General features: G+C 45.9%; 1 pseudogene; it reads left to right on the top strand.

Annotated features, from left to right (window-relative positions):
- LOC135902501 (cytochrome P450 2B1-like) overlaps positions 1 to 8,962 on the top strand; it is a 36,821-nt pseudogene extending 27,859 nt beyond the window's left edge.
- Positions 8,963 to 27,737: the final 18,775 nt, after the last annotated feature.

The following is a 27,737-nucleotide window of genomic DNA, read 5'->3' on the forward strand; positions in this document are numbered from 1 at the left end:
TGGTGCAGAGTAGCAAACCGGCGGCTTTAACTCTGCTTAACCTCCCTGCCTTTCTCTCATTTGCATCTCTCTCTTTCTCTATAAGCGCAATAACTAACTGTTACGGGCCTAGAGGCCCTCCTGCAGCTCTGCCCACGATCTACCTAAGAGGCGAGTCAAGTCTGAACATTGTCGATACGTGACGTATACATGTAACATATTATTGTATGTCCAGCCTTGAACTCTGTTAAGGTATCACTCGGGCGACAACAATCAGGTGTCTCCATGTTTCATGTGGTTTGCCGCACCAGTGTAGATACCAATCCAGGTAACGGCGAAGCTCAGAGGAAACATGTTTTGCCAGCTTTCGTGCCCCTAAAATTTTCGCAGTACAATTTTCGAAACAGTGTTTATCTGGCCTCCGGGCATCAAGCTTTATCACACAAAGAACTGTAAAATAACTCGATCAAGGGGCTGTTAACAAGGATAAAATGAGCTGCTGTCAGTGGCAGCAAATATTCCACGATCAACAAGACGCTCGCAACGCGTCGAAAGATTAGGTCTTAGGTCTCCAATGGTGTCTGCACGTGCAAGGGCACCTCACCCACTCGAGAAAGCTGAAAAAAGAACAACTTACTCTTTGCAACAGCCGCTTTATTTTCTGCAGTAATACAGCGCGCGATGAGCAGTGTCGACAGCTTGCCGGCGAGATTCAGAAGCACAGGGGAGCCCATGTGAACTAGGGCTGGCACGCACACGGTAGGCATGGTTTTGATTACAGAATGGAAAAGAACACGTACACCTTTATTTCTCAGTCGGCGCGGACTGTTTTTATAATACGTCCTCGGTCAACTTCCACGAGAACGTTGGTTGTCAAGCATGATAACCTTAGAACACTTTCGAGGAGAATAACTTTAATGTGCGTGCATTAAGAAATAGTTAACTTCATCCATTCGCAATAGCTGACCGACTCGAATACGGACCTTTCATTCGTATCCTAGTTTGATCATCAATCTCGAGTTCCGGGTTCATCGCCGAGCACTCACTGCGAACCAAACCTTCCGAACAGATACGCGATCGCATCAAGTCCTTTTATTCTGGCAATGCAAAGCGGATGCTTCTCTGCTATCGCAGCGGCGGTGAACATGAAGTCTCCGCGGCGTGAAGATGCACTTCGCGCTTGCTTCTCAAATTTATTTTTTCCGCCAAATGCAGCAGAGTGGTAGCCCGTCGACCTTGAGTCATCTGACATCGCAGAAATCCCACACAGAGCACGTTAGACTCGCACTAGATTGCAGTTAAATCAGTGCCTTTCGAATCTGCCGTTGGAGAAAACGGAATCCGCACATATCAGTGCGATGAGGACAGCAGCGCGGCACGCTGGTTCGAGCCTTTGTCCCTCCTCACCGATAAAATGGTCTATAGGAGATCACATTCGTTTGCTTTGAAAGCAAATCGCAATGCATACTTTGGCAGCTTTCTTTTTATGTAATTGGCAAAGAAGAGGCAAGGACCACGCGCAATCGGAGAGGGAGTCCGTTGATTTGAGATAGTGCAGTGAAAGTATATTACCGGATGAGGAGGATAGTACCGCATTTTGCAATTGATCAGCTTCCCCTTGCTTAGCTTGCTGTTGCTACTTCAAAGTAAGGGCGGCGTGCAGCAGAAATGTTAAAAAAACATCGTTAGAATGCATCCTCAGGGAAGAATAGTTGGCAGAGCGGTGTCGTTTATATCCCGAAAGAGCTCGGCAACATTCTACTGCAGCACATAAATTTTATTCTACGGCTAAAAATTCATTCTCCCGGCAGCTCCGAGAAAAGCCAATGCCGGAGCCATCGGTGGGCAGCCTTCGTTTATTCCTTTCGGAACGGTGCAATCCCCGGTTGTTTAAAAAAAATTCAGTTTTGTTCGGAGTAATAATGAATCGTTAATGCGTACACATCACCTTGACGTGGTGTGTTCTCGCGGGTATGTGACGGGGTGCGACAGATTGGCGAAGTGGGCGTGTTTTCCACCCGTGCCGGGAAGAAAACCGGCCTTCTATATCGTCAACATCTCTGTCATGTATCTCAGTTTATTTACTTATTTATTTATTTATTTATCTACACAACATTACAGGCCCATTATGGGCCCAGAAAGGCTACGTAGACGTACAAAACAACAAAAAAAGAATCCACATGAGCATTCAGTAAACAAACAGAGACGGCGGTGTGATGTTCGCGCAACCCTACAGCAGGCTGCCAGAAGAGAGAGAGAAGAATATAGGAAGGCAGGGATGTTAACCAGTCAATTGTCTAGTTGGCTACCCTACGCTGGGGGAAGGGAAAAGGGGAAGAGAGAGAAGGGAGAGAGAACGTGTAGAGACGTGTACGGACAGTACTTCAGTTAAAGCCGCTCGCGCAAACCAGAGGTTTTGAGCAAGCACAAAAGTGCCTTTACTGCCTTCTGAGCCGACGATCGCTGGGGACGGTCAGGCTGCCAAGAACTGGTGACCAAAACTTATGCCAAGGTATTGACCCTGTTTTTTTTTACTTATAGGGCAGAAGAATCCTTGAGCCAAAACAATTTCAGAGATTGTTTTCTTATTTCCAAAAGGTCGAACTTCAACTCGACACAAGGCTCACGATGCTGTACTAGAATTCTTGTTAGCTAGGCAACTCGACCCTCGTCTCTAGAGCGCATGACCTATGTATGCGCTCAAGTGTCGTGGTGTGCTTTCCTCTTCCGTTTCTCTTTTCTTAAAGCAATGCTTTCTAATGCATGAGCATTGTTTGGCGAGTACTCGAGCAAAATCTGTCCGTCCTGTGACTCCTTATATCTGCGAAATAAATGCATAATTGGTCAAGTTAGCACGTGTAACCGTTATAATAGTGTAATTGTAGATGATTGGTAGCGTTAGAAAAGGAGGTCGAAGTTTCGCCCGAAAGGCGAATCATCGAATGCGACAGCAAATTAGTAGAAGTAAGGATAGTACTTTTATCAGCCGTATCAACTTGTAAACATTCGCTTCCTATCGAAATTAACGATCATGATGTCAGCGCGCACATCAAACGTGAACACATCACAGCATGTTTGTGCTGACGATCGCTTCAACGCGAAGTGAGCGCCGAGAACGCAGCACGCACAAAGCTACGAGCCGCCGACGCACCTAGACTCTGCCCCCAACGCAGATCGCTCTCAAAAGACGGCAGCGCGATCGCGCGCAGTCGCCACATGCGCAGTTGCAGCCGGAGTAGAACACCCCCCCCCCCCCCCCCACCCATCCTCCTCCTCCCTATTCCTCCCCCCGGTGCCTCGTAATGTTGGGTGCCTAGCGCGCCACGGAAGACGACGCCATTCCTCTCCACTTCCGGCTCTCTCGCGCGGGAGAGATTGAGCCTCGCACAAACAGCCTAGGGGGAGCATCGACGATGTTATCGCCCTTGGACTTTATACTCAAACTCTTGGCGTTGGCGTCGTAGAATTGTGTTTGTACTGTTTATATAGTTACTATCGCAATGAAGAAGTCACGGACCTGTGCGGTGCAGGCACCATAGTCATAGCGTAAGCTGTAGGAGGACTTCCATAGGAGTTCGATTCTCGGCCGTATGCACCGGAGGGCTCGTATACCTTGCGAGGACGCACCATAACGTGTACCGAAGAGCTAGCACAGGTATGAGAGTACACGCCCAACATGTCACATCCTTTGAACCGTGGCACGATACGATGCTGTTGACGATGATCATCATTTATTCGCGTCCCCTTTGAAACGAGGCAGTGACAAATAGTCATCTAGCCTGCTTGAGTTGATCAGCTCCAGTTACATGCAACTACTACATACAACTGCTACGAGCAACTGCTACATGTCGACGCTACGCGGCGCGTATCACACATGGCGCGACAAGCGGCACATGGCACGATGCCATGCAAATGATGATAATAATAATGTTGATTATGATTTCTTGGCACCCCCTTGACAAACAATTAACTAACATGCTTGATTTAATCAGTTATGTCATAGATGCTTTCAATTGTGGGATTTTTTTATACACCTCCTTGATCTTTTTCGTTTATTGCGACAATAATTATATGGACATTACAAGCGCATTTCTGCCGTCGCTGTCGTTGCCAATGCCATGATCTGTATCAATTCCCAACGCTATAACATCGTCGCCGCGCACCGTACGCTGTATGTGCGAGTGAAAGCTTGCGCGAGTCAGCCGACGATCGCGGCTCAATTTCGCGCGCGCAAGGGAGGAAAGCGGAGCGGAAACGCGCCGTCTTCTGTCGCGGGCGAAGCAGCGAGGGAGGCGAGGTAGGGTTGGACGCGTTCTACTGCGGCGGCTGCTGCTTACGGCGTGGGCGCCGGTACATCTTGCAAGTGATCTGCGACGCAAACAAAGTGCGCGCCCGCGCGGCCATCATCAAATCGATCTGCAAGGCGGACAAATTACGCGCAGTGCCGGTAGCTTCGTATGTGATGTGCTTTCGACGTTTAGTTGGCGTCGCAGCGAGAGACAGCGCGAAGGTCAATTCGCTCCCTACTGCTGCAGCGCCTACTCATTCCAGCGTTTTGGCAGCGAGTTTCCGCGGTCATCGAGCGAGATATGTTCATGTTTACCTGTGCGCGCGTGACACGATGCTTGATAATTTAGATAGTAAGCGAATGTTTCCAAGCTTATAGGGCCGATTAGACTAATATTCTTATTTCTTATAACTGTTTACTAAATTGCCATCGCAGTGCATGTTTCGCCTTTCGGGTGAAACTGTGACTTTTTCTTTAATATGTAGTCGTGCACGATAACAAGCCTGTGGGCAGCCACAGAGCGTAGGTTGAGAGAGCAGGTGGCAAATCACCGGTGCTGATCGAGCCCCACCGATTACACCCGCGAATAAGAACAAGCCCACGAGTATGCGCAAAATTGCCGTGCGACTGGCATCTTTATGCGCATTGCGTGTATCGGCTGGCTTCTTTCCCGCTCGGAAAAACACTTTTATATAGCACGGATTGAGCAATAGAAAGATGTATCGGGAGTTCCTCATATTGTTCTACAATTTTCTTATTGACACTTTTCATCTAACTATATTATTTCAGTTGATTCTCTAATTACGACTAATCTAATTCGGTATATAATTAGGGGGAATGCAGAAAGTATTTAGAGTGTCTCCAAACGACGGTGAACAGTACCTTGGTTCTGTCCAGCTACGTAGACTTCGCATATTTTTAATGATTAGCTCAAGTGAAATACCTTGTATATACTGTGCAAAAACCATAGGCTGATCCCGAATATAGTGCAGAAAGGGTCCAAGCGCAATGACACATACCCCTGTGGGCTCCGGGTGGTCGGTTGCGATACCTGTAACGCGCACTTGAACTACCCTTGTCACACCTCGGAGCACGATCAGCAGCAGCATCAGCAGCAGCAGGTGGCAGTCGCGGTCAGAAAAGTCTTGGGTGGCTCGCAAAGAAAGCTTCGCTTTCTATACAATTTGAAGAATCGTGGTGTTCTACCATCAGAGGTCTGGTGATCAAACACCATAGGCCATAAAATCGTATCTTCCACTGCGCTATTTCAATCAATTTTTTGTTCTTTGAACTTCTTGGCTAACACCTACAGCTGGAAAACCCCATACACAGGATGTTTCAGCGACCATCTAAAAACTCTTCTTCTAAATTACCTATGGCAGATAGCACAATTTTAGTGCATGAGTGGGTCTACTCGAAGAGGTGGACATTTCTTGCACAAAAAATTAGATTCATAATCGAATAATTAATAAAAAATACCTGCATAAATTTTTAAGTAATTACCCTATTATACGTATTGCGCTTTACAAATTCTATTGGGTTAGACTGCAAGGCATATCTACTTAAGAAGAGTTATGTGGATGAAACCATTCAGGAGACACCATTTCTGCGCAAAGTTCCTGAATTACTATTTTGAAGCTGGTGTCATCCTGAGACTTCGTTCTAAATGGATTAGCCTTGCGAACTCCACGGCTAAATCTTTTATTTACAATATGTGCCATAAGGCAATTAGCTAGAAACTGAAGTAGAGATTTTATAATTAGTTGATAATGCATTTCAATTTTTTGTGCAAATGCCCGCCTCTTCGAGCAGACCAGCTCATGCACTAGAATTGTGCTTTCTGCCCCAGGCAATCTTTAAAATTTTCTTTAGGGTGCTCGCTGAAACACCCGGTATATGGACGTGTAAAGGCGGTCCTTAAGGCCACATACACGTCCTTACAAAGCGTACATACGTACACACCGCGAAGCAGGAGGAAGAACCGAAGAAAGCTGTCATTTTAATATGTAATAGCCCGACCTTCTGTGGAAGATATTCTTTTTTTTCAAATGGTTTCCGTTAATACCTTTCTGTCTTTCTCTCATTTGCATCTCTCTCTCTGTTTCGTTAATAAGGAACCGTAACAGACCTCTTTTCAGCAACAACCACACCTGTACAAGATGTCGAAACCATATTATAAAACGTGCTCTTGGCAGGTTTACAGGGCAAATGGTCGAAAATCTACCGCAGAAATACCTATCAGCAAAACGGCTTTCGTTGCGCACACACCATTGGTTGGCTACTAAATCGTCACATTCTGATGAAACAATATGCCACCTGTTCAACCCTCTTGATCTCACTCTTATGGGCGTTCTTTTGAATCTGATCCACAGTGCCAGCGAGGACACCGTGTTCGACGAGTACTTTATCCCCAAAGGAACCACCGTGATTCCTAATGTGTGGGCCGTTCACAACGACCCGACGCTATGGAAAGAACCGTCCAAATTCGACCCGACTCGGTTCTTCAAGGAAGACGGCGCCCTCATCCAGCCGAAACCCGAGCACCTCCTCCATTTCTCTATCGGTAAGAGAAGTACCTATACTGTTGATTTCAATGAGTCGTTGGAGTTCCACCATCATTGGTTGTTAAAGGGGCGCTAAAGAAAGATGAATTAATTCTGAGGTTTTACGGGCCAGAACCACGATTCGATTATGAGGCACGCCACAGTGGCGGAGCTCCGGATTCGTTTTGAGCGCGGCGGGATCTTACGTGCCTGCCTCCAATGCAGGGGACACGGGCGTTTTTGCATTTCGCCCCGTCGAAGTGGGGCCGCCGAAGCCGAGATTTGATCCCGTGACCTCGCGCTTAGCAGCCCAACCCATTAGCCGTTAAGCCACCGCAGCGGATCACTAAATAAAAATATTGCTGTTGTAGCTGGCCCGCAAACTATAAGAATGCAGTGGCAAATCTACGCTTGCCGAAATGGAAGCGAATTGCGCCAGCCAATTTTATTCGCCCATTTCCATGATGCCACGACGGAAGCGGACGTCTTGCAAAATCGTCGTTTCTCAGGAACTATTTTCGAGCGCGGAGGCAATGCGGGAAAGTAGAGAGCAGTTATGCGAGCGCAACGACTATTGAACACGTGGGCAGTCACTGCGTATAGTAAATTACGGTTTTACAGTTTGAAAAGTTGCACTTTTCCACATGGTAAGCCAGCAAATAAGCGATAACGAAGGACCGGTCGCATTGCCCCTCTTGCGTGCCCGAACCTTCTCGGCGTGATGTCAAATGTTTATTTAGAGCGAATACTTGGGTGAAGTTAATATTTTATTGGTGGAGCAAGATTACATTGAATTCTAAAGAAACCAACTACGCAAGCTAACAAGTTTCTAGAGTTCTTCCAGCGCCAAAATGGACTGAATAATATCAGTCTGTATACATTGAAATCCATGACATCAGACAGGCATATCGGCTCTTGATATTATGGCAAGAAATTCGATAACGCGAAGTATGCCCTTCATTTTCGAGACAGCTGACCAATATTTTCCCGCCAAATTTATGACAGCAATGTTATTCAAGATAATTTACCTCTCTAACTGACAAAGTATTCATTTTTAGTGCTTCCCTAACACGGGCGTTTTTCTAGCGGTATCAACCAATGCACGGCGTTACAGTCGATTTCTATGCATGAAACTCTTTGGACAGATGTGGTCGGTGTTGCACGACCACGTTAATTGGATGTCGCTGTAAACATAGTTGAGAAGTGACTCACATAGCAGCACAAGATGGCTGAGTCCATGAAGAAAAAACAAAATTGCCTATACAAAACACTCACGGCACCCTCGACTAATCACACCGGGGCACCGTTTCATCCAATGTACAATTAGTCGAGTGGCTCAACTGGTGCAATTTGCCGACGATGGCATTATCATCACAATGGAGTAGGCAGTCAGGAATTGCATTGTGCAGATGTCTCAAGCAGCAGGCGAGTTTCCCTTTTGCGACGTACACGGACTGCGAATCTAGACCACGGCACTGCCTGCAAATCAGTTGCGTGCGTAGAAGTAATACTCGGACAACATACAGCACCTACTTAAGAGCAATTGAGGGATTTCACTTAAAGATAGGTGAAAAATGCCGTACTGTGTGCGACATATTGAACTGTCAAGCTTGGTAAGACTTTGCTATGGCCCTTAACGCAAGTTCTCGCCCATTAAGTTTACCTGATGCATACAGATGCCTCCAAGACATTGTGCTCTTGTCTTATGACACGAGTCAGTAACTTTGCTTCAGCGTGAGAGCAGTGCACGCATTTTGCCGTCTTACTCTGTGCATACCGATCGACATCCCATGTGCTTTCTTTGTTTCGGCGAACTCTCTAAGGCTTCAGCCGGCCTCCGTCTCGGAACATTCACATTCTTTTATTTCCCATTTCTTTTGTGCTCAAGGAAACGCATGTGCCCCGGCGAGATCCTGGCCTCCGTAGAGATCTTCCTGTACATCACGTGTCTCCTCCAGAAGTATCGCATCCTGCCCGAAATGGGAAGATCCACGATCTCGACTCCATCGATATTCCGCTGGTAGAACTTAACCGCTACAAGTTGACGTTTACGCCGCGGTAGACGTGCATGCAGAATGCATTGCCGAGTGCAAAATCTACCCTACTACCTTGTTTGTTTATCCTGTGTGTCCTGGCTTGCATCAATATTCGCAACGTTCAATATTCCTTTTAATATTGAAGCCCTAATCTTCGCCACCTTGCGACACTCTGTACAATTCCGCTGGAATTGTGTTCAATCACCGTTGAGTTTCTGTAAGATATTTTGTCTAAGGTTCTTAAAATCTTTTTTCGGAACGCTGTGATTTGTCAATGGTGTGTCAAGTCCTGTACAAATGTGCAAGTCTGCCATCAAAATTGTAACTTCAACTGTAAATTGTAATTTTGCTATTAAAACAAAGGTACGACCAAAATATTTAAATATTTCGAATGTCTCTGTTGATTCCGCACTCGGTAACTTGATAGCTGATCTGACACTTTCAATGTGTCACAGCGACATCCAGATTATCAGAAAATTCTGTTCCTTACTTTAAGTTTACAATTTTGCATCATGGGCGTTAGGGCATTTTGCCTTTTTTGCATTTTTCTTACATTTCTGCATCATCGGCGTTGCTCATTAGTGCAAGCTGTTTCGACAGAACGCAAGTGACATAAGCGAAGTCAAAACAACCACAGTCAGGTAGAGAGAGAGAGAGCGAGATAAAGAAGGCTGGTATGTTAACCAGTCAAGAGTCCGGTTGGCTACCCTACGCTGAGGGAAAGGAGCAGAAGAAGAGAGATAAGGGGGAGATAGAGGGTATAGTGACGTGCACGGGAAGTTCTTGAGTGAAAGCCGCTCGTGCAAACAAGACGTTCGCAGAAAGCACAACAGTGCCTTCACTGTCTTCTGAGCCGATGATCAGTGGGAACGGTGCTGTAGTACTGTTTTTTTTTTCTAACCGAGGACGATCATCTAGTTACGTAAATGTTTTCGACAAAGATTTTCTTTGTGCTTGAAATTGAGGACACTGGTACAATAAGTTGTCAATTTTCTCTTCGCATCTGCAAACATCACATGCAGGACAATCAGCAATTCCAATTAGTGCTGAATAAGTTTTCGTGAAGGCAACTCCCAGCCACAGTCGACACACAAAAGACGCTTAGCGTCGGTGCAGTCCGGCTTGAGGTCCGAGTTGAAGTGAAGGGTCTAGTCTGTGCTGTCTGGTGCACCTTGTATGTGTGGTATTCCATTCTTCTAAGGAGAGCGTGGGTGCTAGAGTGCGAAGTCGTCTCGCAGCTTCGGTGCTTGAGAGAAGAATGTGGACGCAGCGGTCATCGTTTGACGTCCGACCTGCCTGATCTGCGTCATTTCCAATAATACCGCAGTGACCTGGTATCCATTGAAAAAATATATCATGATCTTTTTCTCTCTCAACTGATAGACAAGTACGATTTCGCACGTGAGATGATCGTGAGTTTCATGTTGTAGAAACGACTGCACCCATTCAAGGCCGTTCTTGAATCGCAGAAGACTGCCCAATTTCGAGTCCTTTCAGCATTTATCACATGAAGTGCATCGCGGAGAGCCGCGAGCTCTGCAACTGCAGACGTAGTGATATAGGAAGTCTTGAACGGCTGGGTTATTCGCATTGTTGATATACCAACAGCTTCACTGGAACTGGTTTATGCAGTTGAGCCATCGTATATGCCTGTGTGTAGTCGCTGTATTTCTCGTATAGGAGGAGAAAACTAACTTGCTTGAGTGCAGATGGAGATAAGTCCGACTTTTTCTGAAATCCTGGGATTGTTAGGTTTACTTGAGTACGGCTCACACACCATGGAGGAGTCCAAGGACTTGCTGCAGGTGGGTAACCTGACCTGAGAGAAGCACGGTGCGCGAAGACAGTTGCACTGAACGTAGTGTGAGGCCTTTCTACTGGGAGACTTGCGAGATGGTAGGTATGGGTCCAGGCGAAGTGTCTTATGTGCGCACGCATTGTTTCAATGGTAGTGTGAGTTCTAGTAGTGTAATCTTGATCGACTGCAATCAATACCTTCAATCGTTGACGCACTCCGCGGCAGACAAAGGCATATCTTGAGGGCTTGGGCTTGGATCCCATGGATTGTATTCAGATTAATTCTGTAGGTGTTGGAGATTACCGGTAGGCTGTACCGCAAGAATCCAATAAAGAGGACTCTGTATAGTTGCAGCATAGATTCTATTGACACTCCAGGTCTCTCCAGGTCTTTCCTGCTAGGAACTTAATCACATGGCAAAATACCGTCAGGCGTTTTCTCACATAATTCACATGAGGGGTCCAGGAGAGATCCCTGTCAATGATCACCTTGAAAAATATGTGACTTTTGTTGTACGAGGTCAGCTGTCCATCGACAGATATCACGTGTGGAAACTGGTAAATGCCACCGCTGCACACTTTTCACATGATATTTCAAGTCGTTCTTCTCGAAGGTAGGATGATGTTAAAGTGGCTGCTTTCTGAAGCAGCCCGGGAAGCTGCAGTCTCCTCACACCCGATATCCAAATACAAATGTCATCGGCATAGATGGAGAGCCTAATGGTTTATTGAAGGATGTGGATGCTGGGAGGTTGATCCATCATCGATAAGTATGCAAAAGGCTCTCTTATGTAGATAGCTACTAATCAAAAAATAGATCTCACCTGCCAAGTCCTGCTCTCTCTAACGCGTTGAAAATCGCTTCGTGCATTATGCTATCGTATGCTCCTTTAACATCCAGAAACAGGGCAGCAAATATTCTTTTGCAGAACTTCTGGTGCTCGACGTGCGTCACCAAGTCGATAATGTTGTCTATGGAAGAACGGCCACGCTTGAAACCGGCCATCGCATCTGGATATACCTGGTCATGTTCGAGGTACCATTCTAGCCGTGCTAGAACCATCCTTTCTATTATTTTTCCTATGAAACTCTATTAGTTTTCCTATGCAACTGGCAAGTGCAGTTGGTCGGTATAATGCAACATCTACCGGCGATTTGCCAGGCTTGAGCAGTGGAATTAGACGACAGGTCTTCCCATTTCTGGGGAACCGTACCTTTCTGCCAGGAGCTGTTGAACAAGAGCAGGAACAAGTTGCACGAAGCTTCTCCAGCTCAACGTCGTATTTGGTGCGTGTGCGTGTATCTGTCTTGGTGGTGCTATGCGTTGATGCTGCAATCCTTCTGACGGAAGATGGCGTGACACTACCTACAGCTGCGGCATTTCGTGAACGTTTTCGGTGTCGATGCCAGTATCGCCGATGAGCGGCAGCAGCCTCTCTATACGCTGAATTGTTCAGAACCATTCCTTTGAGGATCGCAAATTTCTTCCACACCCGCGGGGCAATCCTTTGATGAGGCCTTTGAGCACCACTGCAGTTAGGGCGCTTTAGAACATCTGTGCTCCAGGCGTCTTCTGAATGAAGCTCAGAGCACCGCGGGCACACATGTTTTGTTCACACATTCACCTTTTACGTGGCCAATCTTGCAACACTTGAAACACTAGAGGGGTTTCTATACGAATGGTCGTAATGGATGGCGGACATGTCCTACTTCGACGTGGGAAGGAAGGCTGTCTCCTTCAAACAAAATTTTCACACAACGTGTGTTTCCCCGTCTGAAAATCCTCGTGATAAAAGTGCCTTCTGTCGTTGGTTTGATCAGTATTGGCAAGTCGTCATTCGGTATGGCAACGTTGACGTTATAAATGACGCCCGCAGATAACATTTAGAGACATCTCTTAGATTGATAAATGATATGCAGAGAGGATAACCAGGACAGAGCCCTGTTGACTACCCTACACTAGGGGAAGGAGGGGAAAAGAGCAAGGGAAAGAAACAAAGTGAGCAGTTGATGTGCGTCAGCAGCTTATGACTTTGACATAAGAGTCGCAAAGATGGACACAAGAAACGACCCATGAAGCACCCGACTCACATGTACAAAGCGGAAGAATGAGCAATCAAGCTACGAAAGACGACCTTTCTGTCTTCAGCAGTGATGTGACTTTTCAAACCTATTCAATAAGGTTTCCCATTCAATAACAGTCAATGACAGCCATTTAACATTGTCAATAATGTCTCCTTTGCCGCACATAGAAGTGGACACGGATTCTTTAATTGGGTGGAAAAGCGCCATGTTACATTTAGTTGAAATTCAGGTAAGTATATTCTAACAATGTGCTGAAACCTCGCAGTGATTTGAGCGATAAACAAGACAACCTCGGCCAGGCGGCACTGCTATGCCTTGCTAAATGCGCCTCATTGGTGAAAAAAAAAATTGGAGGACGCTTAAGCTTCGCCTTCAAGAGTGGAACGCGATAGCGTTCCCGTCGACCCGCCAATGGGTGTAAGACAATGGGCTACAGGGCAGCCATCACTTACGAGGCGCCCCGCATCAGACGCGGTGAGCGTCGAGCCATATGGTCGAGCAACGCGGCGTTCGGCGCAGCAATGAAACGTGCGCCTGAGCAAGCGGAGCGAACCAAAGAACTCGGTATCCCGGAGGGGGAAATGATGCACGCCAGCCAAACGCCGTGATCGGCACGGGCAGAGAGATAGAGAGATAGTGATCTAAAGAAAGGAAGGACGCTTGATTCTGCGGAGGGAGCGAGGCGAAGCGTTGTCAGGGGAGAGAGTCCGAACCGCGACAGCTCCAATGCGCGCGTGGCGCGCCATCTGTCGGGGCAGCGCCGTACATGGAGAGGAGGGGCTCTTCTGTGTTTGCCGCAAGATGGCTCTCCGTGTGCGGAAAGCGCAGAAGAAATGCAGCGAAACGCACTTCGCTACTCGTGTAATTGCGACTTCTGTAAGTTACATGTTCATAATTACCTATATACACCACAGTATAACTTTCCACGGCTCGTTTCGAAGGCAACACCGCATTCACTAGAGGCGCGTTTGTACCTTTTGGAAGCATCGAAATCGTGGCTGAGTGGTAGCGTCTCCGTCTCACACTCCGGAGACCCTGGTTCGATTCCCACCCAGACCATCTTGGAAGTTGCTTTTTATTTATGGAGTGCCTGCCGTGATTTATCGCTCACGGTCAACGCCGCAAAAACGCTGACGCCGACGCCGACACCGACGCCGACACCCGACGCCGACACCGACGCCGACGACACCGGCTTTTCTGCGACACGAGCTCCTTAACGCTATCGCGTTAAAATGCTTCAGTGCTTGCGCTCCGTCGTCTGGGTTGTTTACATTGCGGTTGCTTGCTCTCTCTCTCTCTCTCTCTCTCTCTCTCGTTGCTCGTGGCGATCGCGCTGCATGTCGAACATCAGTGAAAAGGCAATGTACAGACTACAATGCCGTTTTCGAGAAACTGTCCTTCGCCGAACACCTTATTTGCGGCGGTGACACCAAGAAAGGCGGGTGTCTGCCGTGCCTGTAATTTGGGACATCAAATGAAATGCGGATAAAATACACAAATTTAAAGCGTCAAGCATGTCTCGCTCATCATCGACAATATCTTCTGCAAGGTCGAGCGTGCGATATATGAGACTTCATTTCCACAGAATCCACTGTGCTCAGAGATACGTGAAAAAAAAATAAGGAAGTGCTCTATATTTCTTACCGATGCCAATTAAAGGCACCAGAAGCCGCCGTACTTAGATATGTGAAACAAAGACGAATACTGTTAATTTCTTTCCCATATGAAGCACGCTAATAACATTCTTGGGTTGCCGAATGCCATTCATCTTATTGGTATACGTGCATATGTTTGCAAACCAACCCATTTTTGTTGTAGCCTCCCTCGGAAACATGGGCGCTATGTTTTGTGAAACCAATTTCAATGCCTTTGTTCACTGTAGTCAAATGTCTCATCAATCACAATCACTTTGATAAAACCCGCAATACGGAAATGTTTTATGTTGTGGTATTATAATGTCGTTGTGCTTTTGAAAACATTGAAAAGATAATGTCATGCAGCTCTCACTCACGATCTCTCATAGTTCAGAAACACTTAGCACCACTCACTTGGTAAACGGCCTATTAAAAGAACGATTAATTATATTTGTTTTGGCCACGGCTATATGCTATTATTAGTGCAAAGACTTGCAACGGCTGTGTGACAACAGAATAAATTAAGGGCCTAAAAGTGCGCGATTGCCAATAGTGTAAACTACTACAGCGGTCGTTTTGCCACCTGGTCACTTGACAGGGTCGCCGACCGCGGGAAGAATTCCCGGAGGACACCCAAGAGAATCGCCTTTGCCGTTTATGCCGAAACATGCTACTGCGATTAAAGCGTTGCAAACCTTCCGCATTGCGCACCTAAACCGCGACAACGTTTCCTGTCAGTAGATATTGCAGCGCGCTTCTTCCTGAAAGAGATCAGCATTTAGTTAACGCTCCCACGCTAGCTGGGTGTAGCTTACTAAACTTCATCGCTGTGTACGTAAGGACCACTCGATTCACGACACGACGCGAATAAAATGAAGGCAAGTGAACCGAAAAATGCGTGATTTGACTCGGCGCACAGCTCAGCGCTTATCTGGGAATTTCGCCGACATATGCGGTTTCCCGCGCTGACCTGTGCTTCGCGTTATCGACGCTGTTGTAGCACCAAACGACAAAAAGAAAAACAATGTGTACAAAGCTTGCGCTATGAGGAGATCACGCTTGCCATCGTAGAAATGGAACCGCCAGTAACCATCACGCTCTCCAACGCAAACAGGCGCGTCATAGGCCCGTGGCGGCTCCGACGGGACAGGATGCGTCGCTTAAGGTTCACATCAGCCCACGAAGAAAGAAATCGGCGCTGGTGTCACGGCCGACAACTTGAGGTTGCCACGTCTAGATATTCAGAGCCTGTAATTAGATAATTGTCCGCCATGGGTACCTATATACGGGAGACGTTAAACATTTGACAGAGTGGACACGGCGGCCCTGCCGTGACGATGTCACCTGAAGTGCCTTTGTATGTGCAGGTTTGCGCGTCGATCCTCATCCTAGCTTCCGCCACATCGCCGGTTATGGGGGACATTGGACGGCAGCGCTCCGATTCCCCGGCTCTGATCGACGAAATGCTGTGGCAGCTTCCTGGATTCATCGCCGACGCCCATCGCCGTGCAGCAAATATGCCTGATCATCGCCTCGTGGAAAACGACCTCTGCGCACCATCGATGAGCACAGTGACGTCACTCCACCGTGATACGTCATGGAGCCTGCCAGCTATAAATCTGCTACTGAGACCTACGATCATCAGTGGACACGGCGGCCCTGCCGTGACGATGTCAGCTGAAGTACCTTTGTATGTGCAGGTTAGTGCAAAAAGATACGGTTTTCGTGGTGATTACCTTTGTCTAGTTGTGCTGCCGTGTCCACAAGTGCTGCTTGATTGTGTCTGCGACTGTTTTTCAATGGCATGCATACTTCTTAAGCTATCAGGGGATGTAGAGGAAAACCCGGGGCCTATTTCTCAAGCCACCCTAAATGAAATTCTACAAACCCAAAAAGATATTTTGGCCAAAGTTACTCAAATTCAAGAAAAACAAACTTCGTCTGAAGCAGGTATAGTGAAAATGCAAACAAGACTCGATTCCATCGAAGCAAAACTCGTGGTCCTAGAGAAATCCCAAATAAGGCTATCAAACATTGAGTCTACTATGAGTGATTGTCAGGTGGAAATCGATGCATTAGCTAAACAAGTAGATGGCTTGGAAAATCAATCCCGGCGTAGCAACCTGATTGTAAGAGGTATACTGGAAGAAGCGAATGAAAACGAAGAAACATTGCTGAAAAAAGTAAACGACGACGTTTCTGAGGCAAAACTCGGAGAGAAGTTAAGTACCATTGAGAGAATACACCGTCTTGGTAAGGTGAATCCGGGTAATCATCGTCCAGTTATCCTTAGGATTGGTGATTTTAGGGAAAAAACCAAGAATGTGAATAATTGCTACAAGCTTAAAGGAGGGAAAATAAGCATTTCAGAGGACTATTCTAAAAGAGTGCATGATATTCGGAAAAAACTCTGGAATACCACTGTTGACGAAAGGAAAAACGGGGCCAAGGTAAAGATGGTATTCGATAAGATGAAGGTGAACAAAATCCTTTACGCCTGGGATGAAACTACGAAACAAAGGTACAAATGCCATACCCCTTCTGGGAGTGGCAATTGACGCAGGAACATAGGGTCAAAACCGTTCAAAGTTATAAATGTGAACGCCAGAAGCATATTAAATAAACTTGTCGAATTAGAAAGCCTAATCATCGAACATGAACCTCACCTAATAGTAGTCACCGAAACTTGGCTGCACAAGGATGTACTCGACACTGAAGTCACCCCTCCGAACTATAAAATAGTAAGAAGGGATCGAGGAGACAGAGGGGGGGGAGTTGCGTTAATTATCAAAGATAACATAGCATTTTCTGTACTTCCAGATGTGAATGGCGTAGAAGCACTATGGGTCAAGATAAAATTAGATACACAAACAGTCTTCATTGGGGGTGTTTACAGGGCTCCAAATGCTCCATTGGACGTCCTGGTAAATCTACGAACATTTATGGACACTTACCTGCCTCAGGATAGTAGGAAATTGTTACTTGGGGATTTCAACCTACCCGGCATTGACTGGTGTTCGCAATTGCCTGGAACACGAGAAGTGCCTAGTTGTGAGCAGTTACTTGAACTGGCTTTTTGTCATAATTTAGTTCAATTTGTGTCTGGTTACACAAGGATATGTCCTACAACATCATCCATACTTGATTTAATTTTTGTTTCCGAACGAATTCAAAGTTCTGTCTGCGAATGTGAAACACTGGAGGGCTTGTCAGATCACAGGATGGTTTTGTTGTCATTAAAGGCATCACCAGATGTCATAAGTACTTCGTCCAAAAAAAGTTTCTTTAATTTTCATGACGCTGATGACGCTGCTGTGATAGACTGTCTTAATTATTCATATTCAGATTTTATGCAGCTGTATGACTTAGGTGCTAGCACGGACCAACTATGGGAATTCTTTTCGCAATTAGCAGAACGGTGCCTTAATCACTTTATTCCTAAGAAAACTAAGCGCACGAATAAAAAGAATCCCTGGATAACCAGAGATATACTTCACCTCAAACGAAGGCTTAAACGCAAACGTAAGGCTTACTCACCCAACCCGAACCCCCAAAATAAACTATGTATTCGCCGCATGAGTCAGGATTTAAAGAGACTTCTTAAGGAATCAAAAGACAGATTCTATAATGTGACGCTCACAAAATTTCTTCGCGAGTCACCTGGCAAATTCTGGCGCTATATAAATCCGTCTAAAGTTCTGCACCCTGCTCAGACCGAGGAGAACGCCCATAAGCGTGCTGAAGATTTTAATCTATATTTTTCATCTGTTTACATACGTGATAATGGTATACTGCCTCCTTTTAATGTTTACACTGAACGACCTCCTATTGCTGATTTACAGATTGACGAGCAAGGTGTTCTAAATCTGCTATTACATATTGACATTAAGAAAAGCCAAGGTCCAGATCGTATCCCTAATGAATTTTTATATAGATACGCTGAATGGGTATCTAAATACTTGTCCAAAATTTTTCAGTCTTCTTTGAGTAGCGGATGCTTTCCATCTGATTGGAAGCGAGCAAAAGTTATACCGGTTCATAAAAGCGGAAATAATTCTGTTAGTAATTATCGCCCGATCTCGCTCACTAGTACAGTTTCGAAGTTACTTGAACACATCATATCCAAACACCTACTCGGCTATCTCGACCAGCATGATATCCTGTATTATCGTCAGCATGGCTTTCGAAAGGGACTGTCCACGATTACCCAACTGATAGAAATAGTTCATGACCTCGCAGAAACAATAAATTTACGTGGTCAAACAGACATTATCTACCTTGACTTTGCAAAAGCATTTGATAAAGTTTCGCACCAAAAATTGTTATATAAGATTAATGCGGTCTTTCAAAATCGAACACTCACACAATGGTTTTCTGCGTATATATCCTCCCGTGAACAGTATGTAACTGTTAAAGGTTGTCAGTCCAGCATACTTCCCGTTGCTTCTGGTGTACCGCAAGGTAGCGTCTTAGGCCCACTCCTATTTTTGATCTTTATTAATGATTTACAAAGTAACATTGATGTTCCATTAAGACTTTTTGCAGACGACTGTGTGATGTACAATACCGTAAATACAGTTGATGATCAGATTAAACTAAATTTAAACTTGCAAAGAATAGTGAAATGGTGTAACGACTGGCAGATGGAGTTAAACTTTACAAAGTCTGTGTTCATGTCAGTAACTAGAAAGAAAAATGTTCTTGACTTCAATTATCAAATCAACGGTTATATGCTTGAAAGAGTCGATCAGTATAAATACCTAGGCATAACATTTACATCAGATCTACGATGGAACACCCACATTGAAATTGTCATTTCCAAAGCTTTTAAAACACTATGGTACCTGCGACGCACTATGCACAGTGCTACTCCGGATGTAAAGTGCCTCGCTTACAAAACCCTAGTCAGACCGATAATCGAATATGCTAAAGTAATATGGGATCCTCACACTGCAACTAATTGTCACAAGCTTGATAGGATTCAGCGACTCGCTGTAAGGTTTATCTTTAATAAATACCGCCGGAACCACTCTCCAACAGAACTGTGCCAACAAGCCCAACTACCTATGCTAGAAACCAGAACCAGATATGAAAGACTAAAAACTCTTTACCTAATTATCAATAATTATCTCAAAATAAATAAATCAGATTACTTTGAGATCAAAACTAATGAAACATCAAGGCATCGTCATAGTAAGTTTATCCCATTACCGACTATAAAAAATAATTGTTTCAAGATTAGTTATTTTCCCCGAACTTGTAGAGACTGGAACTCTCTTCCAGATTCTGCTGTTCGGTCGACATCATTAGATGAATTCCTACGCCACTTAGAAAATTTCATCTATGGCACTAGCATAGGGCGAAGAGATCAGATTGCTGCTGTATAAGATTACTGTTCTGATTTCTGAGTGATGCATTTTTGTTATTGTTTATGTGTGCATTTCACGAGATGATCTTTTTTTTTCCTCTTAACTAATGTATAACTATGGTTTTCAATATGTACTGTACTACTTATTTTTCTGTTCAGTTCCGTTTTTTTTTCCACTCCTGTTATAGCCCCTCAATGAGGCTGACAGTATTAATAAATGAAAAAAAAATGAATGACACAAGACTTGTCGTGTACTTTCAAATTCTGACAGCAGGCACTCTAAGCTGGTATATAGGAGAGAGCACCACACCAACAGCTATGGCAGCGTCGAATAGAAACCTTGAGCCATATAACGTAAAACTATTCCAATATGTTTTCATTCCATTCTCCTGACGTCAAATAAATAAATAACGTTAACATCGATAGCGTTATACGGTGATGCAAAGCGTTTTGTTATACGCAGCTCTCTGGTATGTAAGAATAGCGAGTGCCTGAGCTATCGGTGTCAGTCATCTTCTATTCCATTCGGAACGGCGCAATTTCCAGCTATTCAAAAAAAATATGGTTTCGTTCGGCATATTAATGCATCTTTAACGCGTACAAGTCACTGACGCAATGAGTTTTCGTTCTTTTGTGACGTCACGGGACAGACAGGTGAAGTGGGATGGACCAAAAAAGTTTTTTAGCAATCGCGGAGGACTGACTGCAGAATTGGAATAGAAAGTCTCGAATAGCTTAACGTTATAACGACCTCTATGTACACACAAGCTCGCACACTCTGTTAACAAAACAGGTTAGATCCATCAGAAATGCTGATACACCTTTTCATAGGGGCACGACAACAGTACTATGTGCACTTCAGCGCGTAGATATACAACGGGGGCACACTGCCATTATTCGTAACATTTTCGGTCTGTTGTTCTCGCTCGCTCACTACCCGGAGGGTATAGAGCCAGCGCCACGGGAGCTCTCCTTGGAAAGGCCTATACGCCAGTGCATCCTCCCTTTTATCTTTGTTACCTCTTTGACATTTCCCAGGAAAATAATAATACTAACAAAGAAAAGAATGTCTCGTGCAAGTGTGCCTTGAGGCATCAAAGCCTGATCGCATGTTACAGACGCTCTCTCTTCGTGAACTTCCCAAAGAAAACAAACTTGTTTGTTTGGTATATTGCCCTGGTATATTGCAGTGAATATGAAACCAGGTTGTTTGCTATTGTAGCCATGTTCTGCCATTCTCCGTAGTTGCGCACAGTGCTCTGGGCAACTACGTGACTAACTCACCAAAACTGAAAGCCATGGAAATATCGGAAGTAAGAGTTTGATTCTGTACACGACATCTACTCCCCGTTCATTTATTTTTATTTATTTATGGCACCCTCAAGGCCCGAGGGCATCACAGAGGCAAGTGGTAAAACGGGAAGCCTAACAAAGAAATCATCATCATCAGCCTGGTTACGCCCACTGCAGGGCAAAGGCCTCTCCCATACTTCTCCAACCACCCCGGTCATGTACTAATTGTGGCCATGTTGTCCCTGCAAGCTTCTTAATCTCATCCACCCACCTAATTTTCTGCCGCCCCCTGCTACGCTTCCCTTCCCTTGGAATCCATTCCGTAACTCTTAATGACCATCGGTTATCTTCCCTCCTCATTACATGTCCTGCCCATGCCCATTTCTTTTTCTTGATTTCAACTAAGATATCATTAACTCGCGTTTGTTCCCTCACCAAATCTGCCCTTTTCTTATCCCTTAACGTTACACCTATCATTCTTCTTTCCATAGCTCGTTGCGTCGTCCTCAATTTAAGTAGAACCCTTTTTGTAAGCCTCCAGGTTTCTGGCCCGTACGTGAGTACTGGTAAGACACAGCTGTTATAAACTTTTCTCTTGAGGGATAATGGCAATCTGCTGTTCATGATATGAGAATGCTTGCCAAACGCACCCCAGCTCATTCTTATTCTTCTGATTATTTCAGTCTCATGATCCGGATCCCCAGTCACTACCTGTCCTAAGTAGATATATTCCCTTACCACTTGCAGTGCCTCACTACCTATCGTAAACTGCTGTTCTCTTCCGAGACTGTTAAACATTACTTTAGTCTTCTGCAGATTAAGTTTTAGACCCACCTTTCGGCTTTGCCTCTCCAGGTCAGTGAGCATGCATTGCAGTTGGTCCCCTGAGTTACTAAGCAAGGCAATATCATCAGCGAATCGCAAGTTACTAAGGTATTCTCCATTAACTCTTATTCCCTATTCTTCCCACTCCAGGTCTCTGAATACCTCCTGTAAACATGCTGTGAATAGCATTGGAGAGATCGCATCTCCCGGTCTGACGCCTTTCTTTATTGGGATTTTGTTGCTTTCTTTATGGAGGACTACGGTGGCTGTGGAGCCGCTATAGATATCTATCAGTATTTTTACATACGGCTCGTCTACACCCTGATCCCGCAATGCCTCCATGACTGCTGAGGTTTCGACTGAATCAAACGCTTTCTCGTAATCAATGAAAACTATATATAAGGGTTCGTTATATTCCGCACATTTCTCTATCACCTTATATATAGTGTTAATATGGTCTATTGTTGAGTAGCCTTTACGGAATCCTGCCTGGTCCTATCGTTGACAGAAGTCTAAGGTGTTCCTGATTCTATTTGCAATTACCTTAGTAAATACTTTGTAGGCAACGGACAGTAAGCTGATCGGTCTATAATTTTTCAAGTCTTTGGCGTCCCCTTTCTTATGGATTAGGATTATGTTAGCGTTCTTCCAAGATTACGGTACGCTCGAGGTCAACCGCATGCATTGACCTCCAAAAAAGAAATTTTTTTTTACTCTTAAGCTGGTGCAGGAGCAATAAGCTACTCTTAAACGCTTCCAAAGATATTGTATGAAGTTATACGCGGAAAACACAGTATTCGCAATTTCGTCGAGCGTCAACTGAAGACGAAACACTCCCTCCCTTCGCAGAGGATCAGTCGAGGGCACGAAGAGCTATGACAGTAGCCGTAAAAAAGAGATGCAGAAAGAAGCCGTGGCTGCCGACACGCCGAAATTATGACAGAAGACCTCACTTCGTAACATCCGCAGCTGCAAGTTTCACTGCCTGTCACATTTTGACATCGTATCAGCGTTCATAGTTTCTTCTTGACTTCTTCAGCGGCAGACAAGCGGCGGACAAGCATTGTCCGCCGCTTCGAGTAGACGAGCTCATGGGCTAGAATTGTGATATCTGCCAAAGGCAGCTTTTCAAGATTTTTGAAAGTGTTCGCTGAAACACCCTGTATATCCACCAAAGTAGCGACCGATCCAGCAGAGAGCAGCCCCTCCAATCTCGGGAAAGTAGGCAAAAACAGCTTCTCTTTAACAGCGTCACTATAGTAGAGAAGTATGTTATTGCGATGAAGGCTTGCCCTTAAGGCATAATTGTTGGAGCGTATATGTGTATTATATGTGTGCTGTGAGGCCTGTGTTGTGTATGAATTGAAGCAGTGTTTTGTGAAATCTGTTATCATGCATCCAGCGGTCATAGCTGGTTGTCACACTGTAGCGGAGGCCGGCTTGCAGTAGGAGACGCGAGCGTTCCGATTGTAAACCCGTACATGTCCATATTAGGTAGTATGCATCTGATTCCACCACAGGAACGGAGCAGTATGGACACGTAGCACCCAGTGGTAAATGCGACCAGTTCCACCTTGAGACAACAGCCGGTGTAAGGGCCACCCCGGCCCGAAGCCTCCTAAGCACAACTTCCTCCGTCCTAGTAAGGTGAAGGGGGAGGGAGCAGACACACGGTGGGATAAGAGCGCGTGTGTCCTGCCGGAGAACATTTTTACGGGCTCGCAGCGAGTTACGGGGTTGGGGCCTGCCTATGTTTGTATCTATGTATCTACCTGCGTTTGTATCTAACCGTTTTCCCGCCTACCTGGGTCACTGGGTAGTCCACGGTCGGATGGGTAGCGAGCGTATCGGGCTGCTGTGCTGAGAGAACAGTGTTTGAGGCCAACCAAAGCACCGACTTGTCTCACTCAGTATGTGGCAATGTGTACATGTGTGCCGCTTGAATAACTAGGCATGTGCCACTGTTTATGCGCCTCTCAACAATGACGTAGACGATCCCTTAACGTTCTCCGATGCTGAACGGAATTGAACTCACGTCGCAAGGGTTCCTCAAGGACAGGAACCCGGCGCTTTAGCAGGCCGCGCCACAAATTCACTGAGTAGGTGCGGCTCTTCTATGAACCTTCACCAACTTGGGTCACTAATCGAGCATGGGCCACTGGGTGAACGGCCAACCGAGGGATCGATTCTCGGCGTTAGAAGGTAACGGCGCGCCAGGCTTCTAGTCTCCGAGGCCACGCCGGGACTTCACGGCAGCACCACTAGATGGTGTGACGTGTTTAGAAATACGCGCGAGAGAGGAGCCCGGTTGCCGCGTGACGCGTTTCTCAGCGTTCGTAGGCGCTTGCGCACCATGCATCTCGAGGCCACACACAGGCTTCGCTGCGACGGCGCCGCCGAGTGTTCTTAGAGAAGCGTGGAAGAGGAATCCCGCTACAGCAGACGTGCCATATATAACTCGTTTCGATCGGGGCCATACGTTGTGTCACTATATTGATATAACGCTAAACGCATTACCATCGACATTCATTGTGGGATGGGCACTGCCGAATTCTTTGTACGTAGTCCAAAAAGACGTCGCTGATCTGTTAACGAGGCTCATGTGAACATGTGAGCCGAATATTAATGCACTGCATAGAGCAGGCGTGTCAAAAGCAGTGAACACTCGCTTGCTCCCGCATCCGCAATGTCGTCACCGAAAGCAGTTGGCCACCAACGCTATCGGCTGCTTTCACGATCGCGACATTAACCCCAGCAATAGATACATGCTAATCTTGAGTTAGATAAATAAAGATTGTATAAGTCTGCGATCTCAAAAAGACAGCAAAATCATTTTAGCTCTGTGCCTTTGCGTCTTTGTGTGACCTCCGAGATGGCAGCGGTGTGGGGTGTAGCCTAGTTTACCGCGGCCGTTTCGCCGTTCGCCGCCACGGCACTCCACTTTCGCTCGGGGCTTTGCCCTGTTGGCTTCTCCGCTGTGTAGCTTCCAGTGCGCTAGCGGAGACGAAAAGAGAGAAAGACGGATATCTGTTCGATAATTACAGTGCTAGTTGAAGAACCCGAAATATGTTTGCAACATGAGATTCGTGGGAGGACAAACTTCTATAGTGAGTCAATTCTATGATTAGTTAGAAAAGTGTTTCAGGGCCCCTTTAACCGAAAATAAACGAACCTGGCATTATTTTTTAGTTAGCTCTAAACGTACATTTGTACGAACGTTTCACATAGACGATTCCTCCCCAAAAAAGAACTTATGTTGTAGTGTGCGACAACGAATGAGAGGGCGATAAGTCACGTAGAAACACATGTACCTCAATTCTCAACGGGAAATCTGCTGGCCTAGAACAATTAAGGTCCAGCTGTACCTTTAGTTTGCCGAGCGGAAAACCCAGGCGCGTCCTTCTAACAGCAAGCGGATGCGCCAGTTAGGAACGTCAGCAACCGAGCGTGCGACACGCCTGCCACAGAGAAAAACGAGCTTTTGTGAAACTCCAAGGTTACTGCATGAACCATCAGCCTGCGACTTCGACTGATGAACCACGCAAATCACGTTAAAAAGGACCGGTAAGGTTATAACTTTTCTTTAACTTGTTAAGGGCTCCATCTGGCGAGAATAGCTGATATAAAGCATGCCGAGGATGCCCACTGCTCGTGCCAACGCGGACAAGTCGCTGTGGCAAAACGTTAGCACTGGGAAGAGGAGGTTACAGTCCTTGGCTAAGCACAACAATGAGCCCTCAACTTCTTTGGGTCACACTTTTGGCAACATGGCCCGTATTTCACATAAAAAGAAAGCTCTTACGGTAGGATTGTTTGTGAGAGAAAATTCCTGCCAATTTTTATGCTGCTCATAAAGTTAGCGAAGGCGGCCAGTCAATGGCAGAGAGCACTTTTAAACGAGAAGCTTTCCGAATTCGGCCCCATAATATTATTTCACACATTCTGGGAACATTGAGTTTGATTTGCTGCGTACTGCAGATATGCATTGGAATGAAATGCTTGCATTATTCCTGCTACAGGGGCCCTGACGAAGGTCGTCATAGTTGCAAATTATCGAAGTCTCGCGTACGTCCGGTCGCCGCGAGAGCTTTATCAAAAACGTTAACCTTCGTCCAACGCGTAGTGCTAAACAGTCCGCAGCTGCAGATTGTCACCTGACTACTCCTGTTCAATGTCGACAATGCGCCCTACGTTTAATAGGCCGACAAAGAAGAGAGCCCGCATTCACAAAAAAAACAGCACGTTTCAACGCTAGGTTTGGTTGTAAGAGCTGGGGCAGGGGGAAATATTAGCTATATAAGGCTGAATATGATTTTAGTGAAAAAGGCCTGACCAGTGACTAACACTTTCAATGGATGATATATATATTATATATATAAGGCCCACATATAGCCTCAGTGTACATGGAGGTATGAGGCTTGCGAGGAAAACAAATTTAAAGAATTTCGGATGGAAGAGCATTTTACAGTTACTAAGCTGGAATTAAAAATGCGCGTCCGTTCGAAATATCTTCGAAAGCTTGCCGAGGGATAATGTGGCATCATAGTCCAAGCCATTTTGTTTGTTTGACTTGCAAATAGGAACACCTATACTAAATGTAATTTTCATAACATGGAAAATGCATATTTATTTAACAGTACTGCAGTTCCTTGTCTGGCCAATAGAGAGTTAGTGTAGTAGAAAGAAAAAAAAGGCAGAACATAACACGAGCATATGCACCTCGTACATGTGAGCATACAAGGAAAGAATACGCTACTTTAAGAAAAGCAAAAAAAAAGTAACGTACAATAATTTCGGCACGTGGTTGACAGAATTCGACTGATGGCCCAATGACAAAGCAATGATTAATATTATTCCCTCATTACAGAGTTGTTGACGAGCGGTGACTCATCTGTGACAACGACTGCATCACTTGCCAGCCAGCAGCCCGTACCTCGAAGTGGCAGCTTGCGCAGACTGCAATCATGGGTTGGCTGACACTCGTGGGCAGCATGTTGGCGGCATCGCTACTATACCTCTTAATTCAGCGATGGCTGCAGCGAAAGCGAATGCCTCCAGGAACGCGTCTTCCGCCCGGTCCCCTGGGCCTTCCCCTCGTGGGCCATGTGCAGTTCTCGTTCAAGGATTTCTACTGTAACCAGGCCATGAAATGGGCGAAACAGTACGGGCCCGTCTACAGGTATGCGTACGCAGTCTCACTTGATACGGAAAGCTGCCGTTGCAGCCTTTATTCTGACGGCTTTTCGAGACCGTATGTGCCGCAGCTGGTATGTCAGAGCATGAAGAATGCAGCATATGGTGTAATATGTTAGCTTGTTAACGCGCTGTTCTGGCAAAGCAAATGGGCTGCCAGCTAGCGATAATATTTTACTTAACTTTAGAAAGAGACATCTACGTGATTACAAAGGATTATGCGGATGCCATAAACTGTGGTAACGGGCGAAAGCTGGGCGTTTCGACGGCTCGCGTTACACTCGCACTGCCGAGACGCCGTAGGTCTCGCGCTGCAGGTGCAATTGCAAGTACGCTTGCACGTAATTAAAAGAACGAAATGCAATGCATTCTTTAGCGCGCCTACACCCCTTGCACTTACGTTGCACAACGCAAGGGCTTCCTTTGCAAACTCCTCCACGCTAACGTTACAGGCAGTTTTGGTGCTTATCCTCTGCGCGCCTGAGATGTGTGAGGGGCTTCCTTTTCGTCTACTTGGCAAGACGCCAACGGTAAATCCTGCGGAGGAGAAGAAGACTCAGCTAGGTCAGCATGCTACACCTGAGCGAGTGTACTGCGATAGCATCATAAGGATCGCCCCCCCCCCCCCCCTTCAATGTCTTGATTAGAGAGCCTCCAGGATCGGCCCGCTTTACGAACTGCATTAAGACTGCGAGA

The sequence above is a fragment of the Dermacentor albipictus genome, chromosome 3, assembly GCF_038994185.2.
Source record: "Dermacentor albipictus isolate Rhodes 1998 colony chromosome 3, USDA_Dalb.pri_finalv2, whole genome shotgun sequence".
In the NCBI taxonomy this organism is placed as follows: domain Eukaryota; kingdom Metazoa; phylum Arthropoda; class Arachnida; order Ixodida; family Ixodidae; genus Dermacentor; species Dermacentor albipictus.